General features: G+C 42.6%; 1 protein-coding gene across 3 annotated transcripts in view; it reads right to left on the bottom strand.

Moving 5' to 3' along the window:
• Window positions 1-25,274, bottom strand: part of RUSC2 (RUN and SH3 domain containing 2) — a 56,827-nt gene extending 31,553 nt beyond the window's left edge. For 2 of the 3 annotated variants that reach the window (XM_037144461.2, XM_037144458.2), the window contains exons 1-2: window positions 24,987-25,274; window positions 24,563-24,753 (exon numbers count right to left, since the gene is read on the bottom strand). The gene's annotated coding sequence lies outside the window, so the exon portion shown is untranslated. The remainder of the gene's footprint in view (window positions 1-24,562; window positions 24,754-24,986) is intronic. The other variant, XM_037144460.2, reaches the window with a different exon arrangement.
• Window positions 25,275-26,162: the final 888 nt, after the last annotated feature.

The raw sequence follows: 26,162 nt of genomic DNA on the forward strand, positions 1-26,162 counted from the left end.
GCACCATGGTGGGTATTCAGGGGTAAGAGCCCAACTTGAGGTGCTCAAAATTCTGTTAAAATCATTGATTGCCAACATGCCTCTGGAGAGGGCTAGGGCAACAAGAAAGATGTTTTAAGATGTGAGATAAGGGTTTGTGCAGTGGTTTCAACCTTTTTCAAATAAAACAGAACTACTGTGGTTGACGCAGGAGAGACCTAAAGGCCCATACACTCTAATTCTCCTCTCTCCACTTTGGGGCCCCCAAGGCACCTCCAGGGGACCCCAGGGCTCAGAGGAAGAAATTCTGGCAACCTCTGGGCAAGGGCAAAACTGAACATGGTTTGTTGGGGTTGGAGAAATGGGGACTGAAACAAATGATTAACTGGTAGAAAGCATCGCTTCTTTTTCTTCGTGGCTCTCGAATCAAATATGTTTGGAAAATAATGTTGATTAATTGTACTAATAAAAGAGTTTCTACTGCGAACAGAAATGAAGTGGGCTGACTTGCAAGGAGAGAACAAACAGCTGTTAGATGCCTAAGAGCACCTGGCTGTGGCATCGGGAGCCTGGTTCTACAAATGGAACGGCAGCCAGCCCTCCAGCAGTTCATCTGTCTTTCCTCTGAGTTGCGTGTAGCTGCTCCTGGCTGAGGAGGCCACTGTTTTTGAACTGATGTTATGTTATTTTGGACTCCAAGCGAGGCCAGCCAGCGTGCTGGGAGTGTGTTGAAAGAGATCTAGCCTGAAGGGCTGTCCCAGACACACCCGGCTGCTTCCTTATCAGGCCTCTCTGATATAGAATCCTCTTTCCAAGCACAGAGCTTGCTTTGCTGTTGGCTTCTTAACAATGTTACAGAAAGGTTCAGCTATAAGTCCATTCCTAAAGATCAAATACAAGCGCTCTAGAAGAGGTCTGGCTTTAAAGTAGAATGAGCTCTTTTGTAATGCTACCTGGTGTGGGTATATCTTCTTTTCCCCAAGTCTGTTGCCTCCCTTATGAACTGGAAACATGCAGGCACCTTTAATATAATCAAAATCATCAACAGAGCCCTGGCCAGGTGGCTCAGTTTGGTGGAGTGTCATCCTGTGAATCCAAAGGTTGCGAGTTTGATACCTGGTCAAGGCACATACCTAGGTTGGGGACTTGATTTCTGCTCCGGGTGCATGCAACAGGCAACGGATTGGTGTTTCTATCACATCTCTCTCTCTCTCCCTTTCTCAAATCAATAAACATATCCTCAGGTGAGGATTTAAAAAAAAAATCACCAACAGAGAATATCCAGGGGAGCAACCCCCAATAGGTTCCAAGGCTTTTATCTCTTAGGTTCAGTTGTACCGGAAGCTCCGAAGTCCCTGATTCAATGAATGGAGACCGCAGAACTGGTAATTGTACCCAGGGAAAGAATAAGCTAGAAGCTACTGAGCTTCACTGAGTTGTAAAGGGTTGCTTCCCTTTATTCCATAAGGATCTGATAACAAACTGAACTTTGTCCCAGGGTCTCTCTCTGCTCAAAAGGGATTGTACCTGGGAAAAAATTCTCTTCCACTGATCCGGCCAGCAACTGTCCACCTTTCTCCATTAGGTCAACCATTTGACCACTTCCTTAGCTCAACTCAAGTACCTGTTAGGCAGAAGGCTGAATCAGATGACCTCCAAAGGTCCCTTTAAACTCTAATTACAAGCCAAGTCAGGTCAAAACCTGCAGCCCAAGGGAAGGTCTTACGCAAGGTGCTAAAAGATGTCCTCCCTTTCACCCTCCTGCCTTTCAACACCAATACATAAAACACACACACACACACACGCACATATCTATATACCCAGGTGCTTGGCTTCTAACTGCTACAGTTATACGTCTCTAGAGATTGAGAATTGGCTGTTTAAGTCCTATCTCTTTTAGGATGTTGGTTAGGGAGATAGAGGAAGACTATAGAGAATTAGGAAAGATTTAATTCCTACCTTGACAGACTGAGTTCTTCAAATGAGAAGATGGAGGGAGCAGCAGTGAGTAAGACCCACAGGACGAAGAGATGGAGAGGTCAAGCCTGCTATTGCTGGTGTAGGTGCAGCAAGGGAACGGGAGCACTAGGACCAGACAATTACCAGGAGTGGGGGCTGAGAGGCCCACCATAAGCTGCTGAGCTGGGGTGGAGCTCTCAGTGTGAATCTGCAGGAGCAAGTTAGCTGGCACAAAACTGGCCCTTTTGCGTCTCCTTGACTGTTCAGTGTGGTCAACCCCTTGCTTTTCCTTTGGTTGTTCCTTTTGGCTCCAGGTTCCCAGGAAGCAAGGCCAGAGTGTTCTTTGCTTCCCTTCCCCCAGGCACTGGACTGAGGGGTGCAGACTGGTAAGCTGCTATGCAATCAGTCTGTTAAAGCTGTAAATAAAAGGCCACATATGCACAGTGAAGCAGGGTATGAGAAGAATCTAGATTGAATTACACAAGCTAGTTGTGGAGACAGGGTAGGGGAGGTAGGAGAAAGAGAAAAACCTAGCTGCCCTTCAAGGAACTACTGTCATTCACTAGAAACTATCAAAGCCTGGCTCCCCCAGGTTCTGGTCTGGAGTTTTTCTCAGCAGAGTGGTCATAGTCCCGAGACTCCTCAGAGTCAAAACTTTTCCCAATGGGGACTTATTTTCCAACAGACTTTAGATGACAGTCTTCATGTCCGGTTCGCTCTGCTTGGTAAGAGAACAGGGACTGACAACCTCACTAGCAGGTGGCAACAAAGACCATTTCTGTGTACTAGTTATTCGATATTTGCTTTAGTTATAGGACTAAAGAGTAAAGTGATGTTTACTTAAGCAAAGAAATGTTAAAGCATGTGGCTGGAGTCTGGCCTGGGTCCTGAATATTCAGAAATCTAGGTTCTGTATGATTCTGAGCACGGATTTTGGTGCGGACAAGTCTGGGTTCAAATTCGACACACTGCTGGCCAGCAGTGGACTTTGGGAAGTTACTCAACCTCACTAAACTTCAGCTTCCTCATTTGTAAAATTGTCATATTTTCCCTCAAGAGCTTGAGACAGAATTAAATAAGACATTGTATGTAAAGTGCCAGACATAAGGCAAGTGCTCAGTTATGGTCACTGTTATGATTAGATCTTTGGCAGGGGACCAATGGAGTCCTTTCCTCTCTCCTTTCCCAATTTCCCAGAAAACATAAAGGCTTTGGATCTAGGGAATGGGCAGGCAAAATCTCTTTAAAAGGGCCAAAGGAAATGGGAAGAGTCATGTTCTGTTTTTCCCGTCCCAGCTCTAGGACTGAATTAGTCATCCTGTGTCAATTATACTCTGGACTGGCAGGCTGGCCTTGGGAACCTAAGGCTCTCCCAGACCAAAGATACTAATTCATCCCTAGAATTACCTGTCGTGGGGCATGCTCCCAGACTGATGTTGCTTCCCCAGGGGCCCCAGATCAGAACCCAGTAGGCGTAGGCAAGAAACAGAGTCTGATCCCAAGCTGGCAGGATAGGTCTGTCCAGGCTGTTGTCTGCCCATCACAGCTGCCTATGAGGCCTACGGGTTAATAATAGCAACTCTGATGCCAATGGATTAAGACAGCACTGTAGGAGGTGTTTATTTTTACACTCTGGCGTCAGTATCAAGTTCTACTGGTTACTGCCCAAATCTAGGGCAGCTTCCTGCTATAGGAGTGGCCTCAGGCTTCTTCAGGATGCTAAGTGGGATTCTGGAGAAAGCAAACCTTGCAGAGAACAGTTCACTATTAACAGGGACAGGAAAGGGGAGAGGGAACAGAGCTGTCCTACGTCCAGCTATCTCGTCCCAAGGGGCCAAGTAGACCTCAAGTGAGAGCTGTGGTTTATAGTATTCTCCTGAGTTAGGCAGGCCCTGGACAAGAAACCTAATACATTGTTTTGGGATGGTACGTGCCCACACGCACATGCGCACACGTACACCACATGCACTGGGTTGCTGTGAAATGATCTGGATATAATCAAGGGAAGACTGTCACTCAACCTTCCAGAAGCTCAGCCTTGTCAGTCACAAGTCCCAGATTCATGCAGTGGGTGTTGACATCGTTGAGAAAAAGACAAAAACCCACCTGGGAGGGTTTTATAGGATATTTGAAATAGAGGAAGGTTAGGCTGATCCTCAACTGATTTGTGTAGAGTTCTTACCTGAAACTCTATACAAATACCAGGTATATCAAATCCCTTGAAAATTTACTTGGCCAGAGCTTCTTTCCTAGACATGACATAATAAGACAGAAACACCCAAAACAAGCCCTCATCTGGTCAGGAGCCAGTGCCCAGAAAATTTTTCCCGAAAGCCTCTTTATACCAAGTCCTAGAGACTGGGGTCCCAGGGAACTTACACTTTGACCACAGTATCTGGAACTCTGTGAATATTCCATTCATCTCTGAGAGGCAGCCCCTAACAGATTTCATCTCGTCCCATTAGGCAGACGGGTGCGAGGAGGCCGACAGCTGGACAGCTGATGTAAATAGGTGTAGACTGGCCTGCTGAGGCCCGTGTGCACAGCAGACTGCCGTGGAATGACAAGCATGCACCACGCACCAGGCAGGAATGTTGAAGCATGAAAAAAACAGTCACGTTGCCCAGCGCACAGTACTAATGACCACATCATCTTCCTCCCTAAGGCTGACTCATAATCATTGGCAATGAAACAACATATACATTTCATGAGGAGCCAGGGTGTTGGTAGGAAGGTAAGCTGGTGAACCACTCATTCAATACATTTTTTCCTGCCATTCAAGGCTTATCCAGCCAGTCATCAGAACAACAATACAGCTTCAGAAGCCACCAGATTTGATCACTAGAGATAAGGGGTTTGATCGCAGTTCCATTTGGAAGCTGCCCATGCCTAGGACACTGGCAGGATGCCCAAGGGTAGGAACACTGCTTTCATTCTTGGCTTTTTCTCCGACTTGCTAGGTCATCTAGGGGCAGGGTACTTGTCCTCTCAAAGCTCTAGGTTTACCATCAGAAAAAGGGCTGATTGTGTCCACTTTTTGGTATTGTGGCAAGGAAAAATTTTGAACAATTAAAATAATAGGTATCAAGAAATGTAAATGCTGTAAATTCTTTGAACAAAAGTATTTCAGAAATATGACAGTCATTCATGCATATAGATAGAGAGCCATGGCCTTCTGAGTTTTTCCTTCTAGGTCATGGTGGCCATGTTGGGGAGCGAACCTGGTCTGCGCCTGGAGGTGCAGTTCCTGTCTTTCCGACGATAATTTCTACCTGTATTTTGAGGGACAGTTGAAACTGCTAGGAATCTGCTTCCCTAGATATAAGGTGTTAATTTCCACTAACGTGTAATGGGGAAAGTAGAAATACGCACGCATAAGAAACACTTCCACTCACCCATTTACTCCACTTAGAAAACTAATTTTCCTCTATGTCTGGGTTTATGACATGGATCTGAGGCTTGTATCCCTAGCACAGCATTCAGCAGCAGTATTTACAAACTGGACTTAGCCTAAAGGCCTGAGAAAGTGGCGTTAATGAAAGGATGCGTTCCACCGCTCTGTTAGAACAAAAGCAATACTGTATTCTCAACCCAACAAAAGCCTTCACTCTTTCTAGCCCAGCAATCCCTCAATATGGGGTTGGTTTGCCAGGACTCCAGAGCTCTTGGAAAGGAGAAATTAGTAATCTATTCTTTGTTGATGTCAATGCCTCTTTTTCTACAAATGCCTACCTGGCATTCAGAACAGATGTTCTGATTTCCTGCAGCCTCTGCTGAGACCCACCTCCTTTCAGCAAACTCTATTTCTAACGGGCCAGACAGTAAACAAGTAAAGGTACAGAGAATGAGTATTTAGGCTTTGTGGGCTATGTAGTTCTGCCACACACACACACACACACACACACACACACTTTTTTAAAAGAAGCTTTTATTTATTTTTAGAGAGGGGAAAGGAGGGAGAAAGAGAGGAAAACATCAATGTGTTATTGCCTCTCAGGTGCCCCCTCCTGGGGACCTGGTGCACAACCCAGGCATGTGCCCTGACTGGGAATCGAACCAGTGACCCTTTGGTTTGCAGGTCGGCGCTCAGTCCACTGATCCATGCCAGCCAGGGCTTCATATATATGTAACATTTCAAAAGAATATATTATATTGTTAATTTTTACATTAATAATATATATATTATTTTAAAAGAAAAGGAATATAAAAGAAAAGAAAAACTCTTCTCAGCTTGTGGGCTATATAAAATCACCCTGGTATGGACCGTGACTGGCTGACCTCTACACTACATCTTCAAGGCCTAACTATTCAAAGACTATAACTAAAAATTCTGACTCTGCTGGGCCTGCCCAGAGATCCTCTTTCCTCTTCCCAAAGGCCTGATGCATGTATTTCAGAGGCAGCTCCCCTCCAAGGAGCCACTGAGGAATGTGAAGGAGGAATTCCGAGGTTATTTGTACTGGAGCTCACAGACTGGCTAATTCCCCTCATATAAAGCATTTCAAAAACATCTGTGGAATTTAGTTTATTGCATTATCATTCTGGAGTGCAGACTGAGCCATAAACAGTTTTTATTTTTCTATTTTTGCTTATTAATACTATCCCATGTCTCTACCAGCCCCCTTTTTTCCAAACCCACACTTGCATTGGCTCAGGTCCCAAATCCTTCTCTCCTCCCCACCTGTCCCACTTCTATATGTAGTGTGGCTGTGGATGGCAAGGGAAACTGTCAACAGTCAGATGAGTTTGGACATAGTAAAAACAGATGACAGGCATGAGGGTAGGGGTGAGCTCATTTTGAGTGAAGACTTAGGGCAGACTGTGAATCTAGAATTTATCACAAATACTCACAGGCTTTGTAAACGGGAACCAAACTGCTACAGAAGCACCCTAATATCATTCGTGCAAATGGTCAGGAATCACTGTAGTTATACCTTCTCACACACCACAGACTAGAAGGAAATGAATGACTTATAATAATAATAGCTGTTATTTCTCATCTACTATGCTACCCACGGTGTTAGAAGTTTGCCATAAGTGCATTTCCAATCTTCACAAAGACCTGTAAAATAGATACCATTATCCCTATTTTGCAGTTGAGGAAACCGAGGGTCTCGCGGAGATGACTTGATCCAGGATCACAGAGGTGGAAGGCAGGGGAGTTTGGCTTGTCTGACTCACTCCAAAGCCCTTGCTCTTTCCACTAAAACATACTGCTAATATCCTTGGTGGAGAAGAACAATAAGCAAATGCCTTAATTTAGGTCCTATTTAAACTTTGTTCTAAATAGTAGCAATCTTTTGGTCTGCTCTTTTCTATAGTCTGAATATTAATGAATGACAAGGTGCTCAAAATCGTCGCATGGCAATTTCGCACAGTAGTGATTCAGATCAAATCAACAGGGCTATGTGTACATTTACACTGGGGCCTTATTTGAGCTAACACTTTTTATTCTTTACAACAAAAAAATAAACAGGATCTAAATACACTAAATCTTTGCCTACTAGCCAAAGAAGTCTCTTTTCAATAGCGGTATGTGTAATTTTTACATAATCACTGCTTATCTTGTAAACAATTTGGCTGAATTATAGCTTCTCACTTTCCCAGGCTCCAGACTGTTAGTTGCCAAATATCTGTTCCCTTTCTATTTATTTTTTAAAATATTTTATTTATTAATTTTAGAGAGAGGGGGAGGGAGGGAGAAATAGAAAGAGAGAAACATCAATGTGTGGTTGCCTCTCGTATGCTCCTAACTGGGGATCTGGGCCATAATCCAGGCACATGCCCTGGCCGGGAATCGAACTAGAGACCCCCTGGTTTGCAGGCCAGCACTCAATCTACTGAGCCACACCAGCCAGGGTTCTCTTTCAGTTTAATAGAACTCTGATGTTCAGCTGGATACAGTGATGCACAGCTAAAATTCTGAATTTCTATCTTCCTTGGTGGTAGGTGTGGCCATTTGACTAAGTTATGGCAGAAGTGTTTGTGAGACTTCTGGGTAATTTCTATAAAATCAACAGGTTGCATCCTTCTTTCTCCCCTCCTCCATCCTGATGCTAGGAAGGTAGGTGCCATGGCTAGAGCTGCAGGAGCCATCCTGGACCACAGAGATGGGCCTGGGTATAACAGTGCACAAACTGGAAGGGGCCTGGGTTTCTCATGACAGCGGAGCAGCCATCCCAACCCAGGACTGTCTGCCTCTGGGTTTTTGTTAAGAAAGAAAGAAATCTTGATGTATTGTAGAATAATACATCTAAGACCTATATAATTTTACTAACCAATGTCACTCCAATAAATTCAATTAAAAATAAGAAAGAAATTTCATCTTATTTAAGTTAGCAGCTTTGGGTTTCTGTTACTTATATTTACTTCCACTTTATACATCCTATGACATCCCAATAAGCACTGTCTCATTAACTTTGTCTACCCCTCTTCATCCCTGATACTACTACCCAAGACCAAACTATATTTACCACTTGTCTGAACTACATCGACCTCTAACCTGACCTCCCTTCCCAGAGCCATCCTTTCAAAATGAAATATATTTATGTCACCCTCTTGTTAAAAAAAACCTTCAAAGTCTTTCCATAAAATCCAGATTCCTTAAAGGTGTACTCTGCCCATCATAACTTACCTCTGCACTCTCATGGTCTGCCACTCCCACCTGGCCCTGCAGTCACTCCATCACTTCTATGCTGACTGGGGCATGGCGCCCTCATTTGTCTAATTCTTTTTAAAGTTAGAAAACCACTTTACTTTTACTTTTTTATCTTATTTCTCTTTTAAAACTTCTTTACTGAAATTATGGGGGTGGCATGGGTTAATAAAATTATACAAGTTTCAGGTTATCTGACTAATTCTTAACCAGTCTCCAGGTTTTAAAATAAAACTCGAAAGTTCAATGGCTCTTCCTAGACCACAGCCACATTATATGCCCTGGTTATATGCTCCCAAAGCACTCTGCATTGCCCTATATTGTATTTTAGAATTGGTTATTTAGTTCTAATGCTGGAAAGCAAGTTCCAGGGGGCAGGTGCTGTGTCTCTCATCATTTACTGTGATATCCCCAGACCTGGCCCGGTGTCTGGTACATGTGGTGGGCAATGTTTTTGAATGAAGGAAACTTTCCAGAGGGCAGCAAAGCAACATCAATATTTGAAATAAATATACTCTTTCTTTAGTCTACTTCTAGGAAATATATTTAAAAGAAGCAGCATGATGACAAGATGCAAAGATATATACAAAGAATGTTCACTGAATTACTATTTATAAAAGCAAAAATTAAATTACATGAAGTACAAAGGATTATAGAGCAGGGAAGTATATTAAAATCATTTATATACATTCTCTCTTTCCTCTTTGTTTGAATGTTAAGGATAGAGACTATCTTGTTCATCTTGGTAGTGATTTAATTTAGCCTAGAGCCTGGCACCGGGCTTAAAATGTTCAATGAGGTGAACTAAGGTGAAAATGAATCTTCACCAAACTAAACCGGAAAAATTTCTTTTTCCAGAGGAGAATATGACTCCTTCTAGCTGTGGACATACGAACACACACTTAGTTGAAGTTTGCCTAATTGGGGCACTGAAAGGACAAACAGCTGGCTTCTGGAAAGGGCAGGGCAAGTGTGCCCAGATACGACTCCTCTCCTGGAGTTCCCTTGCTCCCTCTACTGCTACTGGGAGCCACAGCATGAGAACCAGAACAGCAAGTTCCAGCCAGGAATGACAGACGTCCCTCTCTGCCTCTTTCTTCATCTCTGCCCCCTTAACCCCACCAGTCTTCAACTCTACCCTGCTAGCTGCTTCCAGTGGAGCATCTAGGAAAGAATGCAGGATGTGTCTCCAGAAAGTCCAGCCCTAGCTGAGAAACAGTTTGTTCTTTTCCTAAAGTTACATAAGACTTAGCTCTCCTCACTGGGAGCTTTTCCAACTCCAGCTGGAGAGATTCCTCAAGCTGTTTAGCATTTCAGGAAAAGGGTTTGGAATTTCCTGATCAGCCAGCCTCTATTGGAGCATCTCTGGGTAGAGGCGGGGTGATTCCAGCAGAGAAAGCAGTAACACTGTGCTTCTACTGCCCCTCAGTTGTGGCCCCACCAAGCTCCTCTGGGGATGGAAATAGCACGATCCATTTATTGTTAAAATCTCAGAACAAGGACAAGGCCCATTGCCAAAACCAGACACATCTAAAGCAGGCAGGATTTGGGGAATCTAAAAGGCCAAACTAGAAGCACACCAACAGGGGTCTGGGAGGGCTTCCTTCCCTGCTTTAGGCACATGTATGGAGGGATCTGTGGCCCCAAGAACATCAGATATCAATGTCTTGCCCAAGGACTAGATGAACCTGTCAATAAATATTAACTAAGCACCTACAAAGTAGCAGGCACTGCACTATGTGAACAAAACAGAACGGGTGCCTGCCTTCATGGAGCTTACAGTTTACCTGGGAAACTAAACACATAAATAACTGATTATGATACCTCAGACAAGGGCTTAATCTCCAAAATATATAAAGAACACGACTCCGCTCTAAGAAGACAAGCGACCCAATTAAAAATGGGCAAAGGACTTGAACAGACAGTTCTCCAAGGAGGACATACGGAGAGTCTAGAGACACATGAAAAGATGCTCAGTATCTCTAGCTATCAGAGAGATGCAAATTAAAAACACATGAGATATTACCTCACACTGGTCAGAATGGCCATCATAAACGAAGCAACAAACAACAAATGTTGAAGAGGTTGTGGAGAAAAGGGAACCCTAGTGCACTGTTGGTGGGATTGCAGACTGGTGCAGCCACTGTGGAAAACAGTATGGAATTTCCTCAGAAAACTCAAAATGGATCTACGTTTTGACCTGGCAATTCTACTGCTAGGATTATATCCTAAGAACCCCGAAACACAAATCAGAAGAACCTATGCACCCCAATGTTTATAGCAGCACAATTTACAATAGCCAAGTGTTGGAAGCAGCCTAGGTGCCGTCAGTAAATGAATGGATCAAACCATAGAGTAGGCCTTTGAAATGTGCTGCATTCAATGGAAAGACAGCCAATCCTGAAAAGCCAGCTGTCCAGAGAGGCTAGTTAGCATATTTATTGATCAGGGAACAGCTTATACTGAACTGGCAACTGAAATTGTCTGTATTTGAACTGGCTCTTGGAGTCACTAGAATCTATCAATTCCCTGGCTCTCAGCTGAGTTTCAACCTTATTCTCATTCAACTTTGCTGAAGTTCAGTCCCCCTTTACATTAATACTCTTTTAGTTAAGGCATTGAAACTCAGTTCAGCTAACAAATTACTGTCCATTACAATGAAGAGCTGAGCCCTGATTTGCTCTTTCCAGTTTCAGGCCATTCACTTTTGTTTCTTTCTGGTTAACATAGAGAGCTAAGAAAAGGTTGGTAGATAACTCTCCTCTTACAGAGTAATTCTGTGGTGCTGGGCAAGTTATTTGATTCCCCTCAGCCTGGGCTTCTTTACCTGAAAGTGGGGATAATACTACCTCTCTTTCGGGATGGTGGTGGGAGTTAGATGACAAAGAAAACATCCAGGACACTGACTGGCACTCACTGAGGCCTCAGTAAACTATATAATAAATATGAAACAGGAATTTCTTCTTTTCTTGAACTTCTACTGCCTTTTTGAGACGGCACTACTGTTCATTTTATCAATTTACAATAGGAAATCTTCTCACTGTCACGCCCAGGGCTTTTTTTTTTCAATAGGAATACCACTTCAAATTCTTTAACCTTCATGGCTCTGTTCCTTGTCCTCCTATGAATTGTAAAGTGACTTTGTCCCAGGAAGCATAACAAAGGAACATATAAAAAGGTTAGAGGAAACTTGCAAGTTATCTGGGAATCAAGAATTTCCCACCCAGTGAACACAGTGAATTAAGGTACATGACTACTGGAACTGCTCCCTGTCCGCAGAACACACCAAACATGAGTCCTCCCCACAAAGTCTAATAATTTCCAGACATGTGCCCCACTCCAAATTTATAGCCTCTGCTTTTGAAAAGTTTCTCTAGTCTCTCTTCTCTTCTCATTCCTACTATCAAGCCCTCCTTCAACCCCTCTTTCAAGGGCTATTAATTCAATCTTTGGGCAAAGATTTCTATGGGCCTGGAATTTGAGACTGTCGCCACTAGGATTCCAGTGGTGAACAAAACAGATGTTATCCCCTCCCTCATGCAAGTTTAATCATGAGGAGAATATCACACATTCTAACCGAGGGGCATTGTACAACTTAATTGCCTAGTACTCTTCAAAACTGTCAAGGTTATCAAAAATAAGTAAAGTCTTAGAAACTGTCACAGTCAAGAGAAATCTAACAAAACATGAAAGCTAAATATAGTGTGGTATCCAAGATGGGATTCTGAAACAGGAAAAGGACATTAGGCAAAAACTAAGAATATATGAATAAAGACTTTAGTTAATAATAATAAATCAATATTGGTTCATTAACTGTAAAACATGTACTACACTAATGTAAGATGTTAATAGTAGGGGAAATTGAGTACTTATGGAAAATTATGGGAACTCTCTGTACTATCATTTCAATTTTTCTATAATCTAAAACTGTTGTTTAAAATAATCTATTAAATATTGGAGAGGGTTGTATCCAGAACACAGCTATGCCTTTAAATTATTTTTCTTTATTTTTAAAAAGATTTTATTTGTTTTTGGATAGATGAGAGGGAGGGAGAAATAGAGGGAGAGAAACATCAGTGTGTGGTTGCATCTCATGCACGCTCTGCTGGGGACCTGGCCTGCAACCCAGGCACATGCACTAGACTGGGAATTGAACCAGCAAACCTTTGGTATGCAAGCCAGCACTCAATCCACTGAGCCACACCAGCTAGGACATGGTTATTTTTTGTTTGATTTTTTTGTCCTTCTTTTTGTTATGTGAGGAGGCACAGTGTATTGACCTATGCCTCCATCTTTGTGGGAAGTATTGTTTTTTCTTTATTTTTTAAGATTTTATTTATTTTTAGAGAGAGTGAAAGGGAGGGAGAAAGAGAGAGGGACAGAAACATCAATATGGGACAGAAACATAAATTGGTTGCCTATCATAAGCATCCCATTCAGGGATGTAAGTGCCCTGTTGGGCACTGAACCCACAAAATGCAGGCACTTGTTCTGACTTGGAATTGAACTGGCAACCTTTTGCTTTGCAGGACGATGCCCAGCCAACTGAGCTACACCAGTCAAGGCTAGATCGTTTATTTGAGATTTTTCTTGTTTCTTGAGGTAAGCCTGTAATGGTATAAATTTGCCTCTTAGGACTGCTTTCACTGTGTTCCACAAATATGAGTTGTTGTGTTCTCATTTTCATTTGTTTCCAGCAATCTTTTGATTTCTTTCTTCATCTCAGTGTTAACCCATTCATTGCTTAGTAACATGTTATTTAGCTTCCATGTCTTTGTGGGGGTTTTTTCAGTTTTTTTCTTGTGATTTCTAATTTCATATCATTATGGCCAGAGAAGATGCTTGATATAATTTCAATCTTCTTATATTTATTGAGGCTTGTTTTATATTCTAGAAAATGTTCCATGCACACTTGAAAGGAATGCATATTCTACTGCTTTGGGGTGAAATGCTCTAAAGATATCAATTAAATCAATTTGATTTAGTGTGTCATTTAAGGCTGCCATTTCTGATTTTCTGTATGGAAGATCTATCCATTGCTGTCAGTGGGGTATTAAAATCCCCTACTTATGACTGTATTAATGTCAATTCCTTCCTTATGTCCATCAAGATTTGCTTTATATATTTAGGTGCTCCTGTGTTGGGTATATGCATGTTTATAAGGACCATAGCTCCTTGCTAGATTGCTCCCTTTGTTGTTATGTAGTATCCGTTGTCTCTTATTATAGTCTTTGTTTTAAACTCTATTTTGTCATATGCAAATGTTGCTATCCCAGCATTTTTTCCATTTCCATTTCCTGAAATATTTTTTTCCATCCCTTTGCATTTAGTCTGTGTGTATCTTTCATTCTGAGGTGGGTCTCTTGTAGATAGCACATATATGGGTTTTGTTTTCATATCCATTCAGTTATCCCATGTGTTTTGATTGAGCATTTGAGCAATTTACATTTGAAGTAATTATCGATAGGTATGTACTTATTGCCATTTTATATTTTATAACTATGTCCTCTGGTTTTTTTCCTTCTTTTTAAAGAACATACTTAAACCTTTCTTGTAATACTGGTTTGGTGGTAATGAACTCCTTTAGCTCTTTCTTGCCTGGGAAGCTCTTTATTTCTCCTTCAATTTTAAATGATAGCCTTGCTGGGTAAAGTAGTCTTGGTTGTAAGTCCTTGGTTTTTGATTTGTTTTTATCACTTTGAATATTTTATGCCAATCCCTTCTGGCCTGAAATGTTTCTGTTCAGAAATCAGCTGACAGTAGATGGAAGTGCCCTTCTAGGTAGGTAACTGTTTCTCTCTTGAAGATTTTAAGATTCTCTCTTTGTCTTTAACCTTTGCCATTTTGATTATGCTGTATCTAGGTGTGGGCATCTTTGGGTTCATCTTGGTTGGAACTCTCTGTGCTTCCTGGACTCGTGTGTCTTTCCTTCATCAGATTAGAGAAGTTTTCAATCATTAGCTCTTCAGATAGGTTCTTGATATATTGTTCTCTCTCTTCTCCTGCTGGTACCCCTATGATGCAGATGTTGTTATGCCTCATATTGTCCTGAAGGTCCCTTAAACTATTCTCATTTTTTTAAGATTCTTTTTCTTTTTTGCTGCTCTGATTGGGTGTTTTCTGCTACCTTGTCTTCCAATTGTTGATTCGATCCTCTGATTCATCCAACCTATTGTTTATTGCTTTTAGTGTATTCTACATTCCAGATATTGTATTTTTCATTTCTGACTGGTTCTTCTTATGGTTTCCATGCCTTTTTTCATGTTGTTATTAGTTTTCACTAAGTTCCTTGAAAGTATCACTTAGTTCTTTGAGCATCCTTGTAATGATCTTTTTGAACTCTATATCTGGTATATTTCTTGCCTCTTTTCTGGGTATTTCTTCTGTTCTTTCATTTGGGGCACGTTGCTTTGTCTCCCTATTTTGGCTGCCTCTTTGTGTGTGTTCCTATATATTAGATAAATCTGCTATGCCTCCCAGTCTTGGTAGAGTGACTCTACTTATTTATTTTTAATTTTATTTATTTAATTTTATTTTTTAATTAAAAAAAATATTTTATTTATTCATTTTTAGACAGAAGGGAAGGGAGAGAGAGAGAAACATCAATGTGTTGTTGCTTCTCGTGCGCCCCCTAATGGGGACCTGACCTACAACCCAGGCATGTGCCCTCACTGGGAACCAGTGACTGGTTCACAGGCCAGTACTCAATCCACTAAGCTACACCAGCCAGGGTTATTTTATTTTATTTTTAAAAATATATTTATTGATTGATTCCAGAAACAGAGTAAGAGTGAGAGGATGAGAGAGAGAGAGAGAGAGAGAGAGAGAAACATCAATGTGAGAGAAATATCAATTGGCTTCTTCCTCACACATACCCCAACTGGGGACTGAATCTGCAACCTAGGCATGTGCCCTGATTGTGAATCAAACCTGTGACCTTTCAGTCCACGGGATGACACTGCAACCAACTGAGCCACACTGGCCAGAGCTTATTTATTGATTTGAGAGAGATATATAGAGAGAAAGATTAATTTGTTGTTCCACTTATTTATGCATTCGTCAGTTGCTTCTTGTATGTGACCTGACCAGAATTGAACCTGCAACCTTAGCGTATTGAGACATTGCTCTAACCAACTAAGCGACCTGGCCAGGGCTGGTAGGGTGGCTTTATTTAGCAGGTGTTCTGAGGTACCCTGTGGTGCAGTCTCCTTGATCACCTGAGCTGGGTGCTCCAGGAATGTCCCATGTGTAGAATATGTGAGCTGTCCTGAGGTCAATCCTCAGGCTGGCTGACCATGAGGATTGACCATGACCACAGTGTAAGGGCTGCTGTGCAGGTGCTGATCACATGAAATGGAATTTGCCACTGCAGGGTCTGGTACCTACCAAGATCTGCCTTTGGATATGCTGCTTGTGAAATTAATTGGATTCTTCTCTGAAGCTGGCCACTATGTGTGTCTGTTCTGGGGCTTCTTAGGAGGGACTCTGGTGCAGGTCAATGTCGGACACTGCCTGTCACAGGCTATGGACAATCTGTTTGGAGCTACAAAGCAATCCACAGTTTGTGGCTGCCTCTTCTGGGCCTGGATGTGCATGGGAAGGACCAAGTTAATGCAACAAGACTGGATTCCACTGGCACTGAGCCTGGGGGACAGGTCAGCAAAAGGTCCAAGGCACACTGAGATCCTCTTCTGCCTGCCCCCGTTTGCTGGCTATTTGGCTTAGTCACTGAAAGAGCATCTGGTGGTACTCGAAATGCATGACAGAGATTTTCACTGAGTCACCAGGTAGGGGTGAGTGGTATTCACCAGACTGATACAGATTAAAACTCGCAGCCAGTGCTGTGTCTGAGGCTACTCAGCAAAAGTCCCAGGGTATACTAAGTCTAGCTGCTGCTTGCAGGGTGCCCACAGACTTTTGTGGTGGGTGGAGTCTCAGGGAGTCTCAGGGATTCATCAGGATAGGGCCAGGACAGTTTGTCAGGCCCAAACAGACAAGGTTTGGCCATATGAAAAGAAGACTCTGAACTGGTCAGGCCTGTAAGGGACAAGTGGCCCCTGTCCTAGAGACACACAACTCAGTCCCAGATTCTGCTGGGAGCCTGAACTCAGCAGGATGGAGCCGCCAGGAGACCCCAGGGTAGGGCTAACAAATCTCCTGTGCTGGGGAGGCACTCAGGTTCACACAACTCAGTAACTGACACTCCTTGAGTCTACCTGGACCTCTATACCCTGGCCCAGGCAACTGACTCCTCAGCAGGGTACTAGCTCTGCAGGGTGGGGGGTTAGGGAGTACAGAGGGTGGGGTTATTACATTCACCTAGACTGATGCCATTTGAAGATGAGTGCTCTACCCAAGAAAGATGGCATCTGTGGTGTGGGAGAGGGACTAAGCACAGGGATCCTGACAGTTGTCCCTTTAGATCTCTCCCCAGAGCCACAAACCCCAGTCTTTCTTCAGACAAGTCTAGTCTGCTCCACCCTCACTTTCCTGGAGCCCAGGGTGAGTGGCTGCAAATGAGATTTTGTGCACTGGCCCTTTAAGAGGGCCAGAATCTGTGTCTCTAGCAGATTCCTGTCTGCCCCTGGTGTATAGGCAGAATCCCCACTGCTTTTCACAGCCCAATGTTATGTGGGCACCTCTTCCTGGCTCTGGTGCTCTGGGAGCCCAGTGTGGGGTTGAGATACCATACTCCTCAGTGGGGACTTTGTAGCTGAGCTATCCCTCTGGAATTTCAGCTGTGGGAGTGGGGCCAGCACTTTTGACATCTTCATCCTTCCACCCGTATTGATGCGGCTTCCTCTGTAAATCCTTGCTAATAAGACTTCTGTTCAGCTAGTCCTCAATTGGTTACTCGGGCTGATTGTTCTATGTTTCAGTTGTAATTCCAGATTGGTCCTGGGAGGAGGTGAGTGTAACTTCCACCTACTCCACTACCATCTTGGATCCCCCCTAAATACAGTTAGTTTTATACTAAAACAAATTAATTTGTTAATGTAAATACCTAAAATATATAAAAATTATTATAATCAAGCTTTCAATTTCAATAATGTAGGTTGCTGTGTGGAACGTCAGGCAAGCACACTATAGAAATCAGCCTATAAAGTGAAATAGTCACTATATTATCTAAAAAATAAATTCTAGGCCCTGGCTTCTGTGGCTTAGTGGATTGAGAGCCGGCCTGTGAATCAAAGGGTCACTGGTTTGATTCCCAGTCAGGGCACATGCCTGGGTTGGGGGCCAGGTCCCAGTAGGGGGCACATGATAGACAAATACACATTGACGTTTCTCTCCCTTTCTTTCTCCCTCCCCTCCCCTCTCTCTAAAATTAATAAATAAAATCTTAAAAAATTAAACTATAGCTCTAAGAATAAAGTAAAGAGAATAATATTTTAAAGAAGTAGAATAGCTCTTGCACAACTAAGTAAGAGACATCCTCCAAAGTAGTGACCTTGGGAAACTTAATTCATTCCAACAGCATTCCTATTCAAAATATTTCTAGAACTCCTTTTTTGGAACTAGCCAACTAGTTCCCACCTAGCCAACTCATCTAGCCTACTCACAAACGTGTGAGACATAATTAATCATTGTTTTAAGCCACTAAGTTTAGGGTGGTTTATTATACAGTAATATGCATTATGTGAAATAGAAATGTTTAAATCACTATAATTTGGGGGATATTTAAAAGGAAATGATTCCCTTTACAGAACAACTCTAGCTATGCAGAACCCTCAGAGAATCTGTTAGTCCAGGGAACAGAGTTTGGCTTATGCTTACACAAATAGGATGTAATAATTTAAAAAACAAGGAAAGACTATTTGGGAAGAGAAACAACTCCAAGATGAATAGGACCAGCAGTAGGTCCCCAACTTTCTCCTCCTGAGTTTTTGCTTTTTGTCGTGGGGTTATCTAAACCCTACCTACATTGACTTGAGAAATACCCTGCTCTCCTTGATCTGACCATGGATAAAAATAACTTTCCATTTTTCCCTAAGCACACTAAATATACAGCTGTATTTTCTTTTTTAAAAGAAATGTACAAGAAAAGAAATTATAAAAGTATAAAAACAAATAAGCTAAATAAGCAGACACTATTTTCTCTCCCTCTCTCCTTCCCTTCCCCCTTAAAGATAAATAAATAAAATATTAAAAAAAAAAGATTTTAGGATACTAAGATAAACAAGTAAAGTATATAGACTTTGGCTCCTAGGATAACTAAACCCTAGCCAGAAGTTGGCAGGCCCTGTTTTGCTCTCCACCTAGTTATCAATTCATTGTCCTTGACCGCAGGACCTCACACAAGAAGTCAAAAACACCGCAGCCATTTCAGAGCTCACTGTCTCATCTTCCTGGACAAGATAAAAGTTATTTTTATTAAGGCAAGAATTACAGAGAACAGAGGTTTCTTCTTTAATTATCAAAATTAATTTAAAAAACTTTAGGTATTTTGGTAAACCTCTTTTAAAATGTACACTCTTGCCCTGTCTGGTGTGGCTCAGTAGATTGAGCCCTGGCCTGCAAACCAAAAGGTTGTGGGTTCAATTCCCAGTCAGGGCACATGCCTAAGTTGCAGGCCAATGTTTCTCTCCCTCTTTCTCCCTCCCTTCCCTTCTCTCTAAAAATAAATAAATAAAATCTTTAAAAAGAGAATTATAAGCATTTGAGGAATGCTTTCAGGTAGATTTAAAAAATTTTTAAAAATAAAATGTACACTCTTATTTATATACTTTTGTTTACATATACTTTTTATTTATATACTTTTATTTTCTATACAATATATAGACTATAACAACTTTTTCTTGATGATTCACTACAGGGTAGGGCAAAAGTAGGTTTAGAGTTGTGAGTATGTGAAACAGAGTTTATTCTTGTATTATTATTTACTATTGTATTGTTTTCCATACAGACAACTGTAAACCTACTTTTGCCCCACCCTGTATTAATGCTAATTGATACATAAGGTGAAAATACAGTTTTATTCTCAATTTCTATCCAAGACTTACATACCAAATCCTCAACCCATATGACAGTGTTAAGAAGAAATATGGTTCACTTTTGCCATTTCTATTCAACAGGGTACTGAAAATCTTACCTAGAACAATTACACAAGAAAAAGAAATAAAAGGCATCTATGTCTCTGTTTGCAAATGACATGATCTTATATGTAGAAAACTCTAAAAGTTCTCCCCCAAACTGTTAGAACAAATAAATTGATCTGACAAAGTTATCAGATGCAAAAATCAACATATAGAAATCTATTGTGTTTCTATACACTAGCAATAAACAATCTGAAAAGGAAATTAAGAAAACAGTTCCATTTACAATAACACCAAAAACAATAAAATACTTAGGAATAAACTCAACCAAGGAAGTTAAAGACATAACTAAAAACTGCAAAATGTTGCTGGAAGAAATTAAAGAAGACAAAATAAATGGAAAGATATCTTGTATTCATGGGTGATTGTAAGACTTAATGTTAAGATGTCTATGCGACGACGTAGATGGACATTGTGCTAGGTGAAATAAGATAATCACAGAGAGACCAATACCACCTGATTCCATTTATACGGTGTACCTAAAATAGTCAAATTCATGAATTGAAGAGTGGAATGATGGTTGCCAGAGGCTGCGGGAGAGGGAAGTAAGCTGTTCAGCAAGTAAAAAGTTTTAGTAAACAAAATGAAAAAGCTCTATGGATCTGCTGTATAACAACGTACTTACAGTCAACAAGATATTATACACTTACAAATTTGTTAAGAGGGTAGATCTTGTTATGTGTTCTCTTCACAGTAATAATTTAAAAATATGCTAATGGTATCCAAAGCAATCTATGGATTTTATACAATTTCTTTCAAAACCCTGATGACTTTTTTTTTCAGAAACAGCAGAATCCAACCCTAAAATTCATATAGAATCTGAAGGGATCCTGAACAGCCAAAATCATCTTGAAAAAGAAAAACAAAGTTGGAAGATTCACATTTCCTTATTTCTAAAGTTACAACAAGACTACAGTAATCAAAAGAGTGTGGTACTGGCATGAAGAGACATATAGGCCGATGGAATACAATAGAAAGCTCAGAAATAAACCCTGGCATATCTAATCAGATACTTTTCAACAAGAATACCAGGTTTAGGCCCTGACTGGTTGGCCATCATCTCACAAAGCAAAAGGTCATCAGTTCGATTTCCCGTCAGGGCACATGCTGGGTTGTGAATGAGAAGCAACTGACTGATGTTTCTCTCTCACATTGATATTTCTTTCTCCCTCTTTCTCCTTCCATTCCCACTCTCTAAAAATAATAAAAATCTTAGAAAAAAAAGAATACCAAGTTTATTTAATGGGAAAGGATAGTCTTTTCGACAAATGGTGTTGGGAAAACTAGTATTCCCATGGAAAAGAATGAAGTTGGACCTTTATCTTATACTACACATACAAATTAACGCAAAATGGGTTAAAGACCTAAGTATAAGAGATAAAATAAACAAAAAACTTAGATGAAGAAAACATAGGGAGAAACCTTCATGACACTGAATTTGGCAATGATTCCTTGGATATAACACCAAAAGCACAGGTAATAAAAGAAAAAGGTATATTTGACTTCATCAAAATTTAAAACTTTTGTGCATCAAAAGACTATTATAAGAATGAAAAGGCAACCCGTGGAACGGAAGAACATATCTGCACATCACTTATCTGAAGAGACTTCTATGCAGAATAAAGAACTCTTACAGCTCAAAAATATAAAGATGTATGATCCAATTTAAAAATGGGCAAAGGATTTCAATAGACTTTTCTCCAAAGAAGATAGAAGAATGGCCAATAAGCACATGCTCAACATCACTAGTCATTAGAGAAATGCAAGTCAAAACCATAATGAGGTACCACTTCATAGCCATTAGGATGAGTGTTATTGAAAAAAGAAAATAAGTGTTGGTAAAGATGCAGAAAAATGTGGATTCCCACACTGCTGTGGGAATGTAAAATGGTACAGCTACTGTAGAAAACAGTATGGTGGTTTCTCAAAAAAATAAATATGGAATTACTGTACAATCCAGCAATTCCGTTGTTAGGTACGTACCCCAAAGAATTGAAAGCAGAGACTCAAACAGATATTTGCACACCCATGTTCACAGCAGCACTTAGTCACAATAGCTAACGGTGGAAGCAGCCCAAGTGTCCATGGATGGATGAATGGATAAACAGCAGGTAGTGTACACATACAATAAATATTATTCGGCCTTAAAAAGGAAGGAAATTTGGATACAAGCTACAGCATGGGAGAAGCTTGAAGACATTATATTAAGTGAAATAAACCAGTCACAAAAAAGACAAACATTGTATCATTTGACTTATGTGAAGTACCTAGCATAGTCAAATTCATAGAGAACATAGAACAAATGATGGTTGCCAGGGGCTTAGTGGGAGAGGGAATGAGGAATTACTGTTTAACGGGTATGGAGTTTCAGGTTGAGAAGATGAAAAAGTTCTGGATGTGGACGGTGGTAATAGCTGGACAACAATATGAATGTACTTATTGCCACTGAACCATTCACTTGAGAATAATTAAAATGATACATTTTATGTTATGTATATTTTACCATGTACACAAAAGAGTAAGCCAGAGGTTCTGCTATCAGTTATACTTTTTCTTTAGAATCCCCCTCTCACCCTACTCCCACTGATGGCTGTCTCTCTCAGAGCCATGTGGATATCTGGCCACTCAAAATAATACACTCATTTTGCATGACGAACGCATCTGACAGAAACTACAATATCATATGCCAACTTCTGTGTGGGTGTATTCGGATAACCTCAACGCAGACCAATCAAACCGTCTCTAAGAGCCTGTCTTAAGCTAACATGCAGCGAGACATTTCAGTCAAGTGACTTTTGATAGGGTGCTCAGTCACTGTGTGTGAGTAATAGGAGGAAAGGGTGAGTTATTGTCCTAAATTTGTAGAGAGAAATTAGAACACAAGCCTCCTCATGAACTAGGGTTGCCAGACTTAGCAAATAAAAACACAGGACTCCCTGTTGTTTATTTGAAATTAAAATTTAACTTGGCATCCTGTATTTTATCTGGCAATGCTCTGAGGTATTGGAAGTTGAAGAGAAAAGAAATCAAATAGTCCAGAGTGTTTTGGAGTTACTGAGGGCTTACCAGGGACCCTAGACAGGAAAAAGTGGAAAATATATTGATTAAAAATGTATTGATTACCAAAAAGAAGGTATTGGTTTCCAGACACCATGGTCATGATTAATCCAGCTCAGAAGCCCCTCCCTGCTTTAGGTTTCAATGATCCAAGATGTACTAATAAAGATTGGTCGGGGGTGAGGGCAAGAGAAAATGAAGGATAAATCAATGCTACAAATGGGTAAGAAGTTACTCAGACTCCTGTTAGGCAGACCTGGCCTCAAAAAGGGACCTTAAATACTTAACACAAAAATCAGAGGAAATCTGCTAGAGCTGCCTGCCTTCTATGTCCCCGAGAGTGTATTAATTTCCTTACCCCAATAAAAGCTTGTCATCACTTTTAAACTTAAAAAAAAAAAAAAGAGAGAAAATCAGAGTTTGACTTTGGCTCAAAGCAGAAGAGAAACAATGGTGGTAAGTTCCCAGTGGCTATACAGCAGGAGGGACACATGTAACAGAACAGCAGGGACAGTGGTGGGATCTCCCTCCCCATAAGCCTTACCCCTGCCCCCTAAGAACTCTAATCGCTATTTTTACCTACTAACTCTGAGCCCTAGTTACAATAACACCATTACTACTTGGGCAACTAATTCTTAGCTTATAAGCCCCTATAACTTTCCAGCCATTGTTCCATCACTCAGCAATATTATCTACTCCCCCCATTGAACCTGGGCCCTAACTTAGGTCTCTGAACCCTGTCTTACTTCCAGGATACTGAATCTGTTTAGGTCATCCTCTAGGAATCAGTAAAAACAGGTTCCAGACGGTCTGTTCTTAGAGAATTCCATCTTTAAAAGGCCCATGTTTTTGTTTGCTATTGACACTGTCCATGTAGTGGTAATCCCTGCCTCTGGTCTACTGAGACATAAATGGCCCTCATGGCCTGAGCACAGGACAGGAGTGTTTCGGAATCTTCGGTATCTACCTCTCACACTAGGCCTGCCTGAGATGTCTATCTCTCCAGTCTCTGAAGTGGGGACTGGGGTGGTGGTGCAGTTTGAGTATCCAGGAGCTAAAGGGTAAAATAACTGAGATTCTTCTTACCTCCAACCTGTCCTGAGGCAGCGGCTGATAGCTGCACTGAGTCAGCTGCACCAGCGGCTAGCCTCCAGAATTCTTCTCTAGGGGGAGCGGGACAAGATGAGCGGTTTACCTGGGTGTAGCTCTTTCAGGATTATCTGGGTAGCCTCTAAGGCACTAACCAAAACGAATTTCTGCAGCCCCAGCCCTGACTGATTGATTGATTGATGGTAAACATAGTGGAAAACAGCTGTCACATAGAAGCTTGTATGTAAATAAAATTAGACGCATGAATTGAAAAGCTGAATATATACCGTTTTACGTTCCCAATATGAGCACCACAATTAACACTACCCACCCCCAGCCACCACCACGCCCCACCTTTTTTACCCTTTCATGTACCTAGTGACACCTTTCCCACTAAAGCACTCTGCCTCACAGCCTCCGCAATGGGCTCATTCATTCATTCATTCATTCGTCCACTCGTCAGATGTTTACTGGATGTTACCAGGTGTCATGCACCGTCCTGGGCGCTGCGCATACACAGGACAGTGAGCCAGCCCTGGGCGACAGGCTCGCTATGCCCTTCGCAGCAGGTAAGGGCAGCGGCAGAGGACGGGCAAGCTGCCGGGTCAAAGGTTTTCCCGCGGTAAAACTGGATGCGCGCGCGAGATCCCGTCCGACTCGCTTAGATCCCCACTCGGGAAGCAGGGACCGAGGGGCGGAGGGCGCAGAGGACCCGGATCGGACTTACTGCCGCAGTCGCGGGGCTGGATGCTGAACCTCCGCGCTCCCCCAGGGCCGTCACAAGAGATGTGGGTACAACGACGACTACTGGGCGCGAGTCAGCTGAGCGGGTGTCTCCGAAGGGACAGTTTGAGGAAACAGTCGGGGTGGATCTGGGGTGACGCCCAGCGGGATAGGGGATCCCGGGCGTTTGCACGTCTGTGGATGGTAGAGTTGAAGGGTCAGGAAAGGGACTGAGGATGAGCTGGGTCCAGAGAGTCGGAGCGGACCCGGAGCCTGGGGCTGAGGGAACGTCAGGACAGAGCTGAGGGAAAGGGCGAGGTGCTGAGTGGGTAAGTGGCCAGACAGAGGGTCCTCTCCCGAAGGATCGTCCAGAACGCGAGGGCAAAGGGTCCCCGGGACCCCGCCGGGCCGCGAAGAGGCATCCCTACCTGGTCTCTCGCCTCAGCGTGGCCGGTCCCACAGCTGCGGTGGCGGCAGCAGCAGCGTCCCGCGCCCTCCAGGGGTTGCGTTGCAGCGCTGACAGGCCGGCGCCCCCTCCTCTCCACGCGGGTTGGTAACGTCCGGTTCCCCCTGCAGCCGCGAGGCCGATGGTCCAATCTGGGTTGCCCTCCAGCCGCCCCTCCGGACAGCGCCTTGGTTCGGCCCGCTGGGCTCGCCGGGCTCGCCCACCTCTCCGGTTTTCGCAGCGCTTGGCGCAGCGAGTCACCCGCAGTGCTTTCCCGCGAGGGGAGCTGCGCGGCTACGGCCATGGCCCCGCCTTCTGTGGCCCGCGCCCCGCCCCTTGGGGTGGTGTCCGCGGAATCGGGGCTTGGGTGCGCTGGAACCTAGAACCCTGGGGCGCGGGCCTATTGGTTTTTGAAGACAGATGCTCTTGCTCACCCTCCACCTGCACCTCCCCCCCTTATGCAGGTGGCGATGATCAACTCTCACACACCCTCTTGGGGAAAGTAGAAAAATAACAAAACTAAGGCCTGATCTCAGCTGAGACCGACTGAATCAGAATCACTGGGGTGGTGCCCAGGCTTTGGTATTTTTAAAAGCACCCCATGCCTCCGTGGATTGAGTGCAGGCCTGCGAACCAAAGGGCCACCGGTCCAATTCCCAGTCAGGGCACATGCCTGGGTTACAGGCCAGGTTCCCAGTAGGGGGCACGTGAGAGGCAACCACACATTGATGTTCCTCTCCCTCTCTCCTTCCCTTCCTCTCTCTCTAAAAATAAATATTTTTTTTTAAAAGGAGCTGCAGTAAAATTTAGAACTCTCTCCTTTGACCAACTTTAGTGAGGCACCCCTGAGTCTTCTGCTGGACTTAGGCTTGAGTTTGGGTTTCCTCTCTTGCCTTAAAACAAAACAAAACAAAACAAAACAAAACAAAACAAAACAAAACAAAACAAAACAATTTAAGCAAGAAACCTGGTAAATCAACTTAGTGAAAATTCCCCGTTCTTGGTATTTGACCACCCTGGCTATCTTATCATCCTGGACTGCTGTAAGCAAGAATTCTGTTGAGTCAGTCTAGCAAGAAGCCCCCTTACCCCTGATGTTTCCTTAGTAATTGCTATGGTCAGAATGCTGTGGTCCACGTGAATGCTGTAGACCACGTGC

This window comes from Artibeus jamaicensis, unplaced genomic scaffold (genome assembly GCF_021234435.1).
Source record: "Artibeus jamaicensis isolate MK-2021 breed Jamaican fruit bat unplaced genomic scaffold, CSHL_Jam_final scaffold_1964, whole genome shotgun sequence".
In the NCBI taxonomy this organism is placed as follows: domain Eukaryota; kingdom Metazoa; phylum Chordata; class Mammalia; order Chiroptera; family Phyllostomidae; genus Artibeus; species Artibeus jamaicensis.